Here is a 19,113-nt window from a genome sequence, read left to right as displayed (position 1 = left end):
GAGTCTGAGTTTCTTTGAACCAGTCATTATGCAATAGGAATTTCTTTGGCTCTTAAGGGGTGAAGACTAGCGAATAAGCCTCTTAAGGAGAATTTATGAGATACATCTGGCAATTCTGGGCTTAATAAGGAACACACCATGGAACACCCTGGTACCCGCCCAGAGCAAATTTAAGAGCAAAGTCCACAGAATTAGTAATTTATTCTCAGGGCCTTTTACATATGCCCCTAAAACATTTAATTGTCTTTCTCACTCCTAGGACTTAGCTGACAACATGTGTCTTTAGCCGTTTTTCATGTATATAATATGTCGATAATACAAATGTCAGAAAGAGAAACCAAATCAAAAGGCATTTCAAAAAGTAGGAGTCGTGTGTGGATAAAATATGTTTTAAGTGTTAAAGATTCTTATAAATCTTACCGAAGCTAGTTTGACTTTGATAGTGAAGGCTTCATATAATAGTCTTTGATATAATATTAGAGAATTACAGAAAGAAATGTAAATATTGCATTAATTTGTGAAAGTTAATGCAGTGGTGGCCTAACTTGTACCTAGAAAAATTTAATTTTGTGCCTCTTTTGATCCAACAATGACTTAACTAGCTGACTAGTTAGTCCCTAAGCTGGGAGCTTGAGACATGCCAGGATCTGGTAATCTTGGGGTTGTATAGTATAGAGTATAGAGATTATGTTGATGGTTTTCTGTGTGTTAAGTGTTGCATTAAGAATGCCAGTGTTTTCTGTCCTCTGACCTTGTCTTCCCTTCTCTGCCCTCATGGCTCTGCTCTTGTCTGCCTGCTTCTACCCAGTCTCCAGGCCCTCACCCCCCACCCCCACTCCTTCTTACCCCTGATCTCTTGCATGTAATTATTTCTCAAGAGCACATCTTGGCATGGGTCTGCAGTAAGTAATACTCCTTTATGTATTTTGTTTCAACCTCATGTATTAAATATGTTATCACACTAAGAAGTCCCTTATGGAGATCTTTTAATGAATTTCTTGGGGGTGCATTTTGTTTAGCAGATGTGTTATACTATGTGTGTTTTCTTGAGTGGCTTCTATGACACAGTTTAAGAGTCATTTTAGGTCAGATGACAAAGGGAATATTTTACTAGATTGTTTAACTAATTAATGGTAACAAGTATGTGACAGTTGGATTTATTGATGTTTGATGCAAAGTGGATATTAAGTGTTATTCAGGAGGGCATAGATTCCCCATTGACCCCGATTACAAGTAGAAAGCTGGAAAGTGTTTAAATATGAGACTAAAAGTGTAGGGAGGATGTTCTCTGGACAGACTGCACTGATAAAGCAACCTGAAAATAACACATTTTGATAAGGCTTACTTGGGATTATACTTCTGTCTTTCGTTAATTGGACATTTGAGTTTTCAAATTTCCCATTTCCCTTGATAGAATATCAATGAAGAGTACGTTATGGTATAAAACTGACTTTTTTTTTCTCTCCATACATAATCTCCACCTACCATGAAGCAGTGTTTTTGGAGGACGAAATCTGAAAATCATGGCTGGGAAAAAGGCTGTGTTTTAATGAATAAAGATATTTACATATCCAGATAATTTTTGTTCATTTTAGTTTATAATATGGCTTCAGGTAGAATATATTTTCACTGCTCAAAAATTCTAACCTTTAAAGTTAATTTTACTCTCAAAAATTTTGTTCAGAGGAAGTAGATATTCTTGCACAGAACAATTCAATATATTTTTGTTTACCTCAGCATTGCTAGTAATACTGAGAATTAGGAAAAACATTTAAGTATCTAGTACATAGTGTTATTAGTTAATCATCTGTATATAGCAAAACATTTTCTTTTTATGTTTCTAATTTTTGAAAAATACAAAGAACATATAAATTTTACTAATCAGTAAAAGTAAGTTGTTTGCAGTTTGGACAAAGTATACCACTAGTTGTCACCTATAGCTTGACTTTAAAGGCAAACTAATCTTTACTATATTAATCCTGCCAATCCATGAGTTTGGCAGATCTTTCCACCTTCTGAGATCTTCAATTTCTTTCTTTAGAGGCTTGAAGTTCTTATCATACAGGTCTTTCTCTTGCTTGGTTAAAGTCACACCGAGGTATTTTATATTATTTTGGACTACTATGAAGGGTGTCATTTCCCTAATTTCTATCTCTGCTTCTTTCTCTTTTGTGTAGAGGAAGGCTACTGATTTGTTTGAGTTAATTTTATACCCAGCCACTTTGCTGAAGGTGTTTATCAGGTTTGGTAGTTCTCTGGTGCAACTTTTGGGATCACTGAAGTATATAATCATATTGTCTGCAAATCGTGATATTTTGACTTCTTCCTTTCCAATCTGTATTCCTTTGATCTCCTTTTGTTGTCTGATTGCTCTGGCTAGAACTTCAAGAACTATATTGAATAAGTAGGGAGAGAGTGGGCAGCCTTGTCTAGTCCCCGATTTTAGTGGGATTGCTTCAAGTTTCTCTCCATTTAGTTTAATACTAGCTACTGGTTTGCTGTATATGGCTTTTACTATCTTTAGGGATGGGCCTTGAATTCCTGTTCTTTCCAGGAACTTTATCACGAAGGGGTGTTGTATTTTGTCAAAGGCTTTCTCAGCCTCTAATGAAATGATCATGTGGTTTTTATCTTTCAGTTTGTTTATATAGTGGATTATGTTGATGGTTTTCCGTGTGTTAAACCAACCCTGGAATGAAGCCTACTTGATCATGATGGATGATTGTTTTGATATGCTCCTGGATTTGGTTTGCAAGAATTTTATTGAGTATTTTTTGTTGATATTCATAAGGGAAATTGGTCTGAAATTCTCTTTCTTTGTTGGGTCTTTGTATGGTTTAGGAATAAGAGTAATTGTGGCTTCATAGAAGGAATTCGGTAGTGCTCCACCTGTTTCAATTTCACGGAATAGTTTGCGTAGTATTGGTATGAGGTCTTCTATGAAGGTCTGATAGAATTCTGCACTTAACCAATCTGGCCCTGGGCTCTTTTTGGTTGGGAGACTTTTAATGACTGCTTCAGATTCAATGCAATCCCCATCCAAATTCCAAGCCAATTCTTCATAGAGTTAGACAGAACAACTTGCAAATTTGTCCGGAATAACAAAAGCCCAGAGTAGCTAAAACTATCCTCAACAATAAAAAGACTTCTGGGGAAATCACTATCCCTGAACTCAAGCAGTATTACAGAGCAATAGTGATAAAAACTGTATGGTATTGGTATAGAGACCGACAGATAGAGCAGTGGAAGAGAATTGAAGACCCAGAAATGAACCCACACACCTATGGTCACTTAATTTTTGACAAAGGAGCCAAGGAAAAAAGATAGCATTTTCAGAAAATGGTGCTGGTTCAAATGGAGGTAAGCATGTAGAAGAATGCAGATCTATCCATTCTTATCACCCTGTACAAAGCTTAAGTCCAAGTGGATCAAGGACCTCCACATCAAACCAGATACACTCAAACTTATAAAAGAAGAAGTGGGGAAATACCTCAAACACATAGGCACTGGAGAAAATTTCCTGAACAAAACACCAATAGCTTATGCTCTAAGATCAAGAATCGACAAATGGGATCTCATAAATCTGCAAAGCTTCTATAAAGCAAAGGACACAGTTGTAAGGACAAAATGGCAACCAACAGATTGGGAAAAGATCTTTACTAATCCTACAACCAATAGAGGGCTTATATCCAAAATATACAAAGAACTCATGAAATTAGACTGCAGGGAGACAAATAACCATATTAAAAAATAGGGCTCAGGGGCTGGAAAGATGGCTTAGTGGTTAAGAGCACTGACTGCTCTTCCAGAGGTTCTGAGTTCAAATCCCAGCAACCACATGGTAGCTCACAGCCATCTGTAATGAGATCTGATGCCCTCTTCTGGTGTGTCTGAAGACAGCTACAGTGTACTTATATATAATAAATAAATCTTTAAAAAAAACAAAAAAAAATAGGGCTCAGAGCTAAACAAAGAATTCACAACTGAGGAATGTGGAATGACTGAGTAACACCTAAAGAAATGTTCAACATCTTTAGTCACAAGAGAAATGCAAATCAAAACAACCCTGAGATTCCACCTCACACCAGTGACTGGCTAAGATCAAAAACTCAGGTGACAGCAAATGCTGGCAAGAATGTGGAGAAAGAGGAATACTCCTCCATTGTCGGTGGGATTACAGACTGGTACAACAATTCTGGAAATCAGATTTGCAGGTTCCTCAGAAAATTAGACATTGAACTACCTGTGGACCCAGCTATACCTCTCTTGGGCAGATACCCAAAAGATACCCTAACATATAACAAAGAAACATGCTCCACTCTGTTTAAAGCAGCCTTATTTATAATAGCCAGAAACTGGAAAGAACCCAGATGCCCTTCAACATAGGAATGGATACAAAAAATGTGGTACATCTACACAATGGAATACTACTCAGCTATCAAAAACAATGACTTTATGAAATTCATAGGCAAATGGATGGAACTGGAAAATATCATCCTGAGTGAGGTAACCCAATCACAGAAAAACACACATGGTATGCACTCATTAATAAGTGGATATTAACCCAAATGTTCGAATTACCCTACATGCACAGAACACATGAAACCCAAGAAGGATGACCAAAATACGAATGCATCACTCCTTCTTAAAAGGGGAATAAGAATACCCTTGGGAGGCGATATTGAGGCAAAGTTTAGAACAGAGGCAGAAGGAACACCCATTCAGAGCCTGCCCCACATGTGGCCCATACATATACAGCCACCAAACTAGATAAGATGGATGAAGCAAAGAAGTGCAGGCCGACAGGAACTGGATGTAGATCTCTCCTGAGAGACACACCCAGAATACAGCAAATACAAAGGCGAATGCCAGCGGCAAACCATTGAACTGAGAATTGATCCCCATTGAAGGAATCTTAGAAAAGACTTAAAAAGCTTGAAGGGGCTTGGATTCCATATGAACAACAATGCCAACCACCCAGAACTTCCAGGGACTAAGCCAGTACCCAAAGAGTACACATGGACTGACCCTGTGCTCCAACTGCATAGGTAGCAATGCATAGTCTAGTAAGAGCACCAGTGGAAGGGGAAGCCCTTGGTCCTGCCAAGGCTGAATCCCCAGTGAATGTGATTGTTGGGGGGAGGGTCATAATGGGGGGAGGATGGGGAATGGAACACCCATATAGAAGGAGAGGGGGAGGGGTTAGGGGGATTTTGTCCTGGAAACTGGGAAAGGGAATAACAATTGAAATGTAAACAAGAAATGCCCAAGTTAATAAAGATGGAGAAAAAAAAGCAAACTAATCAAAACAGTGTAAAAAAACATGAAATTGTATTTGTAAGTGTGTTAGCATTTTAAAGTTATTTTTGTTGCAGGGAGCTGTACCTGCTGTTTATTGGAATGTCTTTACTTGGTTGTAGGATAAGCACCTGGCTGCCTTGTTCCAGAAGCTGGAGGAACCATTTGTTCTGTTAAGCAGGAGGATGGGATACTGCAATATTTAGAGGAATTGCTACCTATATTAATGGTTAGAGATGTTGAGTGCTTTTGACTGGTTTTGTGCCCAATTTTATCATGAACTTTTTAAGATTAAGAAAAAATTGTTTTAATCTTCAATTACTTATAGCCTGACCTATTTGCTTTCCTGTTGGTATAATGAAATACCATGACCAAGTCAGTTAATGGAAGAGTTTATTTTGGTTGGGCTTCCATGAGACCATCATGGCAGGGCGCTGAGAGATCACATGTTAAACCCCAAATATGAAGCAGAGAGAGTGAACAGGAATTGGGGCTAGTCAATATATACTAGCCTCAGAGCTAGCCCCTAGGAAGGTATAGCCTGTAAAGTCACCACCAGGGTTCAGACGTTTGAGCCTATGGAATCTATTCTCATTCAAACCACCACCTTTCCCTCCCAGGCTCCAAAGGCCATTGTTATAATATGAAGTATATTTAATCCTACTTTAGAAGTCCCCCTGGTCTCCCACAGTCTCAATAAAACCCTGTGAATTCGAAAAGTGAATTAATTTCAACATACAATTGAAAAGATATATATTACTATTTCCTAAAAGGAGGAATGGGGGCATGGTCAGAAAACGCTGGACCAAGCAAGACTGATAAGGCAGTATGTAAACATCAAGTCCCGTAGGTCAGACTTCCCACCTGTGGGTCATGACCCATTTACAGGGGCTCCCTAAGACTATCTGTAAACATATATTTACATTATGATTCATGACAGTAGCAAAAGTACAGTTATGAAGTAGCAACAAAGATAATTTTGTGGTTGGGTTCACCACAACACAAGGAATTGTATTGATGGGTCACAGCATTAGGAAGGTTGAGAACCAGGGCTCTAGCTTAATATCTGATATCGGAGGCTTAGATGGCACCATCCCTCCATCTTTCTGCCTGTAAAATATATCTCTTACAGGCTGGTTCTATCCCATGTAAGCAACTCTCCCTGGCAGAAATCACAGCTTAGGCACTTCCAACACCTTGGAGTCTGTACAAGTATCCCAGTCTTCACTTCATCTCTCAGGGTCTTCATGCAGGAACTCAGGATTAGGGTTGGCCCTGAGGTCCTTTGGGGGTGCATGCTTGTGATTTCCTAGAGAAAGATCTGTTTTTTCTTGCCTGAGATAGGGTACATACATAGCAGAGAACATTTTTGGATTTGTCAAAGAAGGTCAGGACAGGGCTGCAGGGAGCCATATTGGATTTGGGCCTAGCCGCTTTTTGAACTGCATGGTTCAAAGTGACTAGGTGACTCTGGGCTGTTTGGGCACAGAGACTCACCCCTAAGATGACTGCCTTAAGTCTTAAGATTGTTGGATGAAAGCCTCTCCCATGAATTTATGGCACAGGAAGATGACATTCAAGGGATGCCTCAGCTCCCTTAGCAGATACCTGTTATCTCCTGAATCATCATCTTCCGCCTGACCTCTTAGCCTCCAGCTATCACTACCTATATCCACACCTCCCCCTCCTCTGTGTTTCACAAAGGACACTCCCCCTACTTGAAAGCCTTAAAAGCTGTAACGTTCACCCCAATAAATGAGACCTTGACAACAGAACTTTTGCTTGGTCTCCTTCTTCTCTTCACCCCCATTTTGGCCCACAGGTAGAAGGCCTCTTCGGGACCCTGAATTACTGGGCCCCTGCTGGTGGGGACAAAAGGCCATAATTGTCGGTCTAGAAAGGGTATCACAGAGTTACCCCTTTGTATTGGTTGCCTCTTCTACCAGCTCTATCTACTCTTCCTGGGTCTAGTCTCTGGAATGAATGAGTAGTTTGTCTTGTGGGTTTGTGAAGATATCTGGAAATTTTAATTTTTATATAGTTTTAGCTATGAACTACCAGTCTGAAGACTTTTCTGCTGTGAAGCTTTGAATAGGAATTACCACCATAGGCTCATATGCTTGAATGCTTGTTGTATAAGGAGTGGCACTATTAGGAGGTGGGGCCTTGTTGGAGTATGTGTGGCCATGTTGGAGGAAGTGGGTCACTGGGAAAGTGGGCTGTGAGGCCTTTATATTCAAGCTATGACCAGTGTCGACACAGTCTCCTGCTCCTGCCTTCAGATGAAGATGTAGAACTCTCAGCTCCTTCTCCAGCACGATGCCTCCCTGAATGCTGCCATGCTTCCCACCATGGCAATAATGGACTAAATTTCTGAGAGTGTAAGCCAGCCCAATGTCAGTTTTCCTTATCAAAGTTGACTCAGTAATGGTGTCTCTTCACAACAATAAAACTGTAAGACACGTATTCACCTACTTTTTTTTTTGCCAAGTGAGATTGTTCCATCTGTTTCTGGCCCCCAATTATTTATTTATTTAATTAGTTTTATTTTCCTTTTTTTTATACCAAATAATTTCTTTCTGACTTTTCATTTACCCAATCTAGATTTATTCCTTTCTGATCACTTTAGCACTTGTCTTACTTTATTGAGTATTACTACCCAAATTTTTCTTAATTTTGAGTCTTCTTGATGGTCATACTTGTGTATGTTTGCCCCCAATTGACAGCAAATTGCTGTCAATATGTATGTCAGTGTCATTTTTTTTTAACCCGTGCAGTTGACTGATACATATTTCTCATTTAAGATCTCTTCATATATCACTGTGCTTGATTGCCTGGTTGTCTTCATACTGGCTTAGATGATTTCACCTTGCTTCTCTGGGTCCATGGCTAATTAATTAATTAATTAATTAATTAATTAATTAATTAACATGAGTACACTGTAGCTGTCTTCAGACACATCAGGAAAGGACATCATATCCCATTACAGATGGTTGTGAGCCACCATGTTGTTGTTGGGAATTGAACTCAAGACCTCTTATCCACTGAGCTATCACTCCAGCCCAGGTCCATGCCTCTTAAGGTATGTGCAATATTAGCCCTCTTTAGTCCTTACTATAGTTCCTTGTTATATAGACATAAGGTAGAGCTACATTTTCATTACTGTATTAATTGTACTGTTGTTGTCTCTGTGATGACTGAATCTAACTATTTTATTTATTCGTTAAGTTAAAGTTAAGTACTAATCAATCAAGATATTTGTTTAACGAGAGCAGATCATACTGTTTATAATTACAAGTTTGCTGGTAAAGTGTTACGTCAGAGTGAATCCTGGTACAGCTTTTAGAGTTAGCCTGTAGAAAATGCAAAAATTTTCTTCAACTTACCTTGGCAAATTTAATTTCTTAGACTTTGGTTATATATACTCTGAGAAGCTAAGAATGTTAAAAACAAAATCACTGCTTGTTATATTCACTACTTAAGAAACTCCTCAATTCTCTATAGCACCTTATGTGGGAAAAAGCGAAGGAGGAAAAGAGTGCAGTGGTACAATTTTAATTCTTATATTTGGTCTGAAGTTTCTTTTATCTTTGTTTCCTCCTGGTGTTTGATTTAGGACATTAAGGTCCTTTCAGATTCTTTCACTAGTAGGGAGGGGCTGACTCTACAAAGAACCTTGGCTTTTGTGTTTTGAGCCCTTTAGGTCTTTTGACTGTCTTGTATAGCCTTCAGCCTGTGTATTGATCTTTCACAGCCTGCAGTGTAAGCAGTTGAGATAGCTGGTCTTGCTACCTGTGTCCTGTGCCCTGTTTAGAAGTGGAGGAATGTTGGAAATCAAAGTGTGCAGGGGGAGGTTGACTTGGGAGAGAGATGCCTAGATCAGCCCATTGTTTTCTGTGAGAAAACTTTGGAAAGATACCTGCTGTGTTTTCAGTTGCTAATTTTCAGTTGTGAAGGCCTCATCTCAGGCAACCTTGACTTCCTGTCCTTTTTTTTCTCTCAGACTCAGGGAACCCCAACTATGTTGTGGCATTGGCGCCACCTTGTGTCCCAGCTCAGGGCTGGTGTGCTACCTCTGGTTGCCTAGGTTTGCTTGGAGCTTGGGCAGGGAGCCTCTCAGTTAGCTCTCTGTACACCCTTTAGACTCATGCTTAATTTCCACCCTGAAGCAGCTTTAGAGTGAAGCCCTAGTTGTTAATATTGAGTGGATGGGGGTGGATTTCCGTATCGGGTTACTTCGGTTCTAAGCCAGACATGAGTTAGTCAATTTGTTACTAAAATTTCCAACCCTAACAGCCCATGTAAAAGACACACAATCCAAATATTTTAATTATAAGTTATATGCATAGATTGGGCATATCTACCACCCACATGATTCTGGTGCATAGTGGCTTCCTTCTCTCCTCTTCCTTCTCTCTTTTTCTCCTTCTACCTGCCCCCCCCTCCTGAGCCTCCAGTCCCACCTTTCCTATCCACTACCCAATCATAGGCTCTAACCTTTTATTGACCTATTAAAGTGGAGAGAAGGTTCACATAGCATCACCTAAGTACATGATGTTCTGCTTGTATGGTGGGGACAGCCCCTCTTGAGGAACCAATATGAACAATAATATACAAGCAGCATCAAGCCAAACCACTACAGTTTACTCGTAAGATCTCAGTTTTTGGTACAAAATCCAATAATGTTAGTTGTTTAAATGTGTTTCTTACTATATTTCTTACACAGCTGTTTTCCAAATGTGGGTTGGTCTGGTGTGCTGTACCAGCATAGAGTATTCATAGTTAACAGTGTATTTTCTTGCCACCAATAATTTTTGTTGGATATGCTAAAGAGTCATAATGGTTTTACACAGGAAAGCTAATTGTCAGAATTTTGTTTTGTTTTAGAGTCAGGGTTTTCTGTATAGCCCTGGCTGTCCTGGAACTCACTTTGTAGACCAGGCTGCCTTCAGACTTACAGAGATGTGCCTGCCCTCTGTCTCTGAATGCTAGGGTTTAAGTCCTGTGCCCAGCTTGATATTTTTCTTGTCATTCTCTCTCTCTCTCTCTCTCTCTCTCTCTCTCTCTCTCTCTCTCTCTCTTGCCCCAGTCAATGGATTTTATTTGGTCACAGGGTCACAGGCCAGGTTTGGCCCCAGATTTATTTAAGCTTCTTCTTTGGGGCTCAGGTTGTTGGAGTGGCCGAACTTCTTGTAACTGTTGACTACACTGTGTGCAGGCCTGAGTAGCACTTTTGGCAGATCATCTTGTCACAATTGTAATTCTGGACAAGGTGACAAAGGGATGACTCGATGATGCCACTGTGCAGATGCAGCACCAGTTACAAGGTGGACCCATTCTGGATGTTGTCGTTGGACAGGGTGTGGCCATCCTCCAACTGTTTGCCTGCGAATATCTGCTCTGGGATGCCTTCCTTGTCTTGGATCATTATGATGGTGTCACTGGGCTCTATCTCAAGAGTAATGGTCTTGCCCATTAGGGTCTTCATGAAGATCTGCATTTTGGCATCTGCTACTTGGCCACCTTGTTGAAGACAAAGAGTGGATTGGGGTTTTGGGATTTGTTTGTTTGTTTGTTTTGTCTTTTCTTTTTAATACTTAGATCATTTTGTTGACTTCTTGGTGTTTGTTGAGGGCTGGTATAATTTGCATTTTAAATATATTTACCTGGACTTCACTGCTTGCCCTGTCCTTTGTCTTAACAGGCAGGTGTCCTTTGATTTGGGACTGAATAGATTTTTGTTACTTTGCTGGCCCTATTCCAAGAGAGGAGTCAGTCTTCAGCATTAAATTACTTTTCTCACTGGTCATAATTAGCATAGAGAATGCCTTTGATCCTATCCCCACAGCAGCCAGTTCCTGCCCCTGTGGTGGAAATGTCCCAGGTTGGGGGGCAAAGAAGCCCCTAAAATAGTTTCAAAAAATCTACAACAAACTGTGAAGAACTTTGTTTTGTTTTGCAGTCAGAATTTAGAATTCAGGCTTTGGCTGTGGACAAGGTCAGGATTAATGTTTTCTTTTCCATGGGCCTTTAGCCCACTGACACAGTTTGGTAAAGGGCTGCTACTGAGGTCCTGAAAGTCCCAGGTAAACTGGTTATAATTCCTTTGTCAGCTGCTTAGTATCTAACACCCAGGTTCTAAGGTCTCTCCATCCTTTTGTTATTAGTTCTTACTAGAAGCCTAGTGCCATTTAGAGGACGGGTCTCTTGAGCAATAAAGCCACGGAGCTGACACTATAGGGAGGTACTCCTTAAGGGAAAATCTAAGTCCAGAGAGACAGCCAGTAACAGATAGGCTGCCCCTCTGCTCACTTTTCTGTTTCACAGACACAAGGCCTTTTTGTCCCAAGAAAGCCTCCTGGTTTAGCTGTGTGACTAAATGCTATTTGCCCTCTTCAGTGGACCTCTATTCTCAAGATTCCCTTGTTTTCTCACCATCCCATTTGAGATGCTTGTTAGTAACTGTTACAGGTCTTCTTTACCACCAAGGAAAGACGGAATCCTACTAGAGGCCAGAAAAAATGTTCCAGACATGGATGGAAGGCCCTCACTTCTGCCTGCTCTCTTCAGATGCCTGAAGGTAGGGAGTGCTCCAGGTCTGCTGCCAGACTCCAAGGGTGGGTCTCTGAGGGGCTGGAAAATGCCCCACCAAGCTGGCTAAGATAAGGAAAGGATATGAAGAGAAAGTTACAGAAATTTGAAGGGTTAAGCTAAGTTGCTGAGAGTTAATATAAGTTACAAAAAAAATAAGGTTAAACAGAGAGACTGAGAAAAAAAAAAAGAAGCTAGAGAGCTAAAGGGAGATAAAAGACAAGAGAGGAACATATACTGGCCACCGTAGTTAGGGAACCTAGGAAGACAGTACCTGACAACAGAGGAGAATTCCTGGCTAAAGATCAGTGTGCCTAATACACAGAAAAAGGACATTGGGTCAGGGACTGCCCCAAGAAAAACAAGAGGGGCCTCTCCAGTGGCCCCGAAGGCAAGCCTCTCATCCTATAGTGCTGGCTATGTACAAAGATAGAAGAGAAGCCTGCCCAGTTGTTTTGTGAATATGGGGGCCTAACACTCTGTGCTCCTGCGCCCAAATGGACTGGTGTCTAGTAAAAGACCTTGGGTACAGGGGGCTACTGACAACAAACAATACTTATGGACTACCCCAATCCCTTGCTCATGAGACATTTGCTCTCCAAAATGGTTTACATGGGCTAAAATGGCTGGGTGAGGCCATGTGTATACATATCTACAGACTGTGTATGAGGAGCTTAAGACTTGTCTTGGTACACCAGTACCTGATGGTGAGAGAACGGCTTAGTGCCGTTCTGCTTAGAACACATCACTCCTGCCAGCCGGGCACTAACAATTATCACCCAATCCAGTATTTAAACTGTGGTAGAGTGGCTGATGTTTTGCCTTTAAATAAATAAATAAAGGTCCCAGAGGATGGGACCACTGGTCTAGATTCTCCCCCGGTTGGGGACAATCTGGTCACCTTGTTGCCCAATCCGGACCTGGAGCCACTGCAACATGAGTGTCAAGCACTGACGGAAGCCCATGGGTGGAGGAAAGACCTCTGCGACTGGCTAATTGACCCCTGCTAAAAGCCGAGGCTACCTTGTCTACAGACGGGAACAGTTCTCTTCATAAAGGTCAGAGATAAGTGGGTGCTAACATGGTGGACAACACAATGTCATCTGGAATGGGTAAACCTCAACCCCCCAGCACATCAGCACCACAGATGTCTTTGCCATCTCTTAGATGCCCTGATGAAGCCAACAACTGTGAGTATTATTCATTGCCCAGGACATCAGGAAAGAAGAGATTCAGTGACATGGGACAGTAACAAAACAGATAAAGTGGCTTGGGAAATGGCTATACAGGAACCTATTCTGGTTACAGGCCTACAAGAGACAGCCACTGGGAACGGGGATTGGACTAAGGGATGGCCTCACTTAGAATGTACAACAGAAGAAAAGGCCCAAGTTGTTTAAAAGATAAAAGGACAATGACACACTTGGGGAGAAAGATATACCCCCCAGAGAACAAACAAAAGACTCACTTTGCCAAATAAAGAAATGGACTCATTTAGGAGATAAAAAGTTTGTCCAAATAGTTAAAATATATATAATAGACTTTAAGATTTTAGCCTAGAGAGACAAGACAGTAAAAAAAGTATAAGCTATGTCAGTAAGTGAATGCTTAATAAACAAACAGGACAAAGAGACCTAGAGAGTTTAATGAAAAGTCAAAGTAAACTTCACTGAGATGAAACCAAGAAAATATGATCACAAGTATCTCCTAGTGCTTGTAGATACTGTCGGCGCCAGCACCGACCTGGTACCGAGAATAGGGCGAAAGCCTATGGGATGAAAGAAACACACACACACACACACACACACAGGTTATCGTGTCAAGCCAGGAGAGGAAGAGAGGAAGAGAGAGAGGGAGAGGGAGAGAGAGAGAGAGAGAGAGAGAGAGAGAGAGAGAGAGAGAGAGAGGAAGAGCGGAAGGAAGAGTGAGAGTGAGGAAGAAGAGTGAGAGTGAGAGGAATAGTGAGAGTCTCCTGTAGCTTTATTCACCACTTATATACCCAAGTCTCCAGGTAGAAAATAACTGGGAAGCACAGTGGGAAACCCTGGCTCGTGACTACCTGGCTTGTGACTTCGGTAACAAAAGACCAACTACCTGAATTAATTAGGGAGAAATCCCAGAAGACCAGCCTAAATCTCAAGGATAAAGGCTGAGGAAGTAAAAGGCAGAAGTAAATTGACCACCACCCAGGTGTGGTCCAGGTGTGTCAGTTCCACATGCATCAGCCGGGCTCAGCAGAGGTCATGCAGTGGAGACACCGGGTGTTTACTACTTGGTCTTTTCTTCCTGTGCCTTAAATACATAGGAGAGGCCTCTGTCCAACAATCCCATGACTTCTTAACTGTGGCCATGCAGTTACAAAGCAGCCAGGCCCAAATCCAATATGGCACTACAGATACCTTTCCAGGAATAGATAGAAGCTTTCCTCACCAAGCAAGAGACGGCCTCCGTAGTCATCAAGAAGATACTGAAAGACATCTTCCCCCGGTCTGGAATGCCCAAGGTAACCTGGTCAGACAACGGTCCTACTTTTGTTGCCAACGTAAGCCAGGGTGTGGCCAAGTATTTAGAGGTCGATTAGAAATTACATTATATTTACAAACCTCAAAGTTCAGGACAGGTAGAGTAAATAAATAAAACTCTAAAAGAGACCCTAAACAAATTGACCATGGAGACTGGCACAGACTGGGTGACACTCCTTCCCTCTTGCTCTCTTCAGAGCAAGAAATACCCCTTCCAGATTCAGCCTTACCCCCTTTGAGATCTTATACGGGGCCTCAGCTCCTCTGACTGTATTAGATGATGTTACTGAACCAACATGTCATAGTAATAATGATTTATATGCCAGGCTAAAAGACCTACAGGTGATACGAAAAGAAGTCTGGTCACAGCTGACAGCAGCCTATACCCCAGGGACCCCTGAGATATCTGATCAGTTCCAGGTTGGAGACTACAGCTACATACGACGACACTGAGCCCAGACACTCGAGCCTCACTGAAAAGGACTGTACCTGGTGCTGCTGACCACCCTGACAGGCGTCAATTCTCAGCCCTCACCAGCCGCATACTAGTTGTTTGGGCTGAGAGCTGAGACCTAGAGGGAAACTCAGATCTTCAAAAAGCTTCCTAGACTTACACATCAGATAAGTTGATACATCAGAGACGTGACTGGGAGGTTGCTATAATGCTCACTTAAAGAGTGTGCTTTAGAAACAAAGATTTCATGTTTGCCCTGGGTTCCATCGAGAAAAGTATAGAGATAGGCTTAATTTCTATTACAAATGATATAACATTACATGTGTTAGTACTCCTAACACTTCTTGAGACTGTGCCTCAGGGATCACAACCTGTATACGTTTAAAAGTTCTAAAAGACAGTCATGACCTTGGTGTATAGGTACAGATAGTGTCCAGATTAGAATCCTGATGCTAAAGACTTAGTAAGACACAAAAAGATAGAGACACTTAACAAGGTTGGTTTGAGTCTTGGTTCACTCGGTCTCCCTGGATGACTAACCTACTCTCTGCTATAGTTGGGCCATTACTAATAATTTTCTTGGTTTTAGTTTTTGGCCCCTGCGTGACAAACAGGTTAATTGCTTTTGTTAAAAATCGAGTGGGTGCTATACAGTTGATGGTTCTGAGAAAACAGTACCAGTCAGTTAAGACAACTGGTGAGACCAAATACGAGATTTGATATCAAAATTCTAAGATTAGAATTATTTAGTAGAAGAAGAAGGGAATGAAAGGAAAATTATACAAATTTAAGGTTTAAAAATATAAAACTAGGGGTTGGGGATTTAGCTCAGTGGTAGAGCGCTTGCCTAGGAAGCGCAAGGCCCTGGGTTCGGTCTCCAGCTCCGAAAAAAAGAACAAATATATATATATTTTATATATATATATATATATATAAAAGAGTAAGCCCCAAAAGCCACAGACTCAGGACTAAGCCCTGCCGCCAGGAATAACAGGCCATAAAGATAAAGAAAAGGAATGCAAGAGAACTACTTTGCTTATCACCCTGTGTGAGTTAACTGTTCTTTGTTCTGCCCCTGTGATGTTTATTTAAGCCCCTACTTGTGCTTTCTAGCCATTGTGTCCTACAGAGAGCACCCCAGGAAACCAGTGGCCCAAGCTTAACCAGAGGTGATTCAAATACAGATGCTTCATCAATTTTGACAAACTTTTAAAAATAATGAGGACCTAAAGACCCAACCGTTCTCCTGATTTAGTAGCTCTGTTCCAGGAACCAGGGGGCCATAAAACCTTTTGGCATCCCCTTATCTCCTAGAGCCATAAAACAATCCTGTAACTTGTGGTGCATTCCCCTTTGACATCCCCCCATCCCCTGGGGCTCACAGCCTCTGCCTTTAAATACTCTTTCTCCCAGCCTCTCTGGGTCGACACCTCTGTCTCCTGCATGAGAAACGTGTCGGCCAGGAGATCTCTGTAATAGGTCTCCCTAATAAACCTCACCTTTGCTTATTACATTCAAAATGGTCTTTCTGTGTCTGGGGTCCGCAATTTCCCAAGACTTGAGTAAGGGTCTCTCTGCGTGGGATCTTTCAACTTGTTTCCAGTCTGTGTTCTTCTTTCACTGGCCTTTTATGAGTCAGTTGTTCACAGAATTGGCTGTCACAATGCATGAAAGATTCGGCCAGAGCTTGAGACAAGTAGAAATGGGTGGCAGTTTTAGCACCTGTACTATCACATTTTGGAACACCAGCAGGATTATTAGAAGTAATATTATTATAAAGTAGTGTTATCCTAATAGTTGGGTTACAATAATCCTTATTAACAATCTCTGGTTATTCTAAGTCAGTAATTTTCCTTATGAGATAATATTTACTTTCATCTCCATAAATATAATAGTCATGCGGCAGAACTAGTAACAGCTAATGATGAAAGAAAAATTCCCTGTGTATATAGACTTTGTTTTTTTGTGAACTACTTTTTGAAATATGTAGGATTATAACAGCAGTATTGTTGGTATCAGGAATTGCCTTGAGCAGCGACACTATTTGGTAACTGTTGACATGGCAACATCCCTACATTCCCAGTATTCCTTTGGTCCAAATCCCAACTCCACGTGGGAGTAGTTATGTCATATTCCAAATGAAAGGCAGACTTCTTCTGCCCTCATGCTCTCTCTTCTTTTCATTCTTTTCTCTTCTTTCTCTCACCCCTTTCCCTTGTCTTGTTCTCCCATTAAATCTCACCAAGTGGAACTGTGTTAGTTTTGTGTGCTCTATTTGGATGGGTATGGTGGGTATTTTGTTACAACGAGATTTTAATAACAACAAGTATGATAATTTAAGAGCTTGGAAATCAGACTGACTGGAAATAAATTCCAATTTGGGTACTCACCAGCTGTTGAACTTATATTACTAATATAAAAGTTGTGGGTGATAGTAATTTTTCCCTATAGTGTTGTGAGAATTAATCTAACTCCTTGTAAACCTCTTGCGTTTTATTACTTATCAACAACATTGGGTAGTAGTAGCCATTGTAATTGTTTCATTAAATAAAATTTGTAGAGTTGTGCAGAATGGAGTTTATCAAAGCTAGATAGGTGAAACTACACATAACTAAATTGTATAATCAGATTTATCTTATAAAATTATAATCTTAAAGGAAGAAGGTTAGAATGTAGAATAGGAAATAATGCTATGCTATTGTTAGAAGTGATTTAACATTCTATCAGAAAACTGAAGAAATGGAAATTCATCTATTAAGGTGGTGTACAGCCCATAATATATTCTATATTATGTTAACATTACTCTTAAATGTGATTTTTTTAAAATTGACTAAACATGTTTTTAATGAGAAGAATTAGTTTGGGTTTGAATGCTCTTTTTTTCTGTTTAGGCAATATGTCAGTATTGAGGGCACCCAGACATCAGAGCTCTGGAAGGCATGTTGATACTGTTTTCTTCTTTGTCTCCTGGGTGTAAGAAGTATAACAGATCTTAAAGATCTGTATTCTTGCTTGTTTAAAAAAATTGATACATGGGCTGGAGTGATGGCTCAGTGGTTAAGAGCACCCGACTACTCTTCCAGAGGTCCTGAGTTCAATTCCCAGCAGCCACATGGTGGCTCACAACCATCTGTAAGGAGATCCAATGCCCTCTTCTGGTGTTTCTGAAGACGGCTACAGTGTACTTATATATAATAAATGAATAAATCTTTAAAAATTGATACATCATAGAGAGAGAGAGAGAGAGAGAGAGAGAGAGAGGGAGAGAGAGAGAGAGAGTGTGTGTCTTTGTGTCTGTGTGTCTGTGTGTGTATCTGAATTGATAACAATATATTCTTTGGAAAGTATTTTGTTTTTTCTCAAATTTATTCATTTGTTCAAATTGGCTACCCTTTATTATCACAGGTATAGGGAAATTAGAATACTACTTCTTTAGTGTACGTTGAAATATACAGAGAAGAGTATCTTAAATTGAGGACTCTGTTATCTCACATAGATGAGAGTTTCTGGATATTTTCTATATCTTTTTATTGCTCAATAAGGGGAATTTGCTGCTATACTGTGTCTTCAGACTTTCTCTTCTGTTCGAATAACTCCTCCCTTAATGTAGGTAAACATACTAACTTCTGGGTTTTGGATAATTCGGTATCATTGAGTTGAGTCAACTGGGCAGTCTGTTTTGCAAATGAAATTTCAGGTTTATATGTGTACTACTTACTAGTATTTGAAGCATTTATTTAGCATTTTTCTTTAGTTCTTTCTGGACAAGATAGTTACATTTGCAGTTTCGTTTGAAAGTCAGTTTTTCTCTTATGTGAAAATACTAGAAAATTCTAGATTCCCAACAAGGTTTTATTTTTGTTCTAGGTAGTTTTGACTCAGCTCTGAAAGGGATTTTTTTTAATGTAAAGGAATTGATTTTAGGTTAGGGACACTTACCTTCTGGTCTATTGTTCTTTTGTCTGGCTTATGTAGTGAGGCAGGAGAGCTTTGTGTGGTATATGTTTCTTTGTTCTGAGCCCCCTGCTCTCTAAACCTATTTATACCTACTTATACCAGAATTACAAAAGTCTGATTGTAGTTTTTTGTCTCATTTTCTTCTCCTACAATCTGAACCTGGTATCTGAGTTGCCTGCTTTTCATTGTAAGAAATCAAAGTCCACAGAAAACTGACTCTGCTGCTGTTAGATTGAGTCAGTTCATCAGAGCCATGTTTGGTGGAGCAAGCTTTTCATCCTAGCAGGTGAA

At 40.4% G+C, this 19,113-nt stretch overlaps 1 pseudogene; it reads right to left on the bottom strand.

Annotated features, from left to right (window-relative positions):
• The window catches only part of LOC148006397 (polyubiquitin-B-like), a 674,037-nt pseudogene that overhangs the window by 383,714 nt on the left and 271,210 nt on the right, over window positions 1-19,113 (bottom strand).

Source organism: Rattus norvegicus, chromosome 3 (assembly GCF_021556685.1).
Source record: "Rattus norvegicus strain SHRSP/BbbUtx chromosome 3, alternate assembly SHRSP_T2T, whole genome shotgun sequence".
Classification (NCBI taxonomy): Eukaryota; Metazoa; Chordata; class Mammalia; order Rodentia; family Muridae; genus Rattus; species Rattus norvegicus.
The sequence above is the reverse complement of the archived record's forward strand: the minus strand, read 5'-3'. Positions and strand labels throughout refer to the sequence as shown.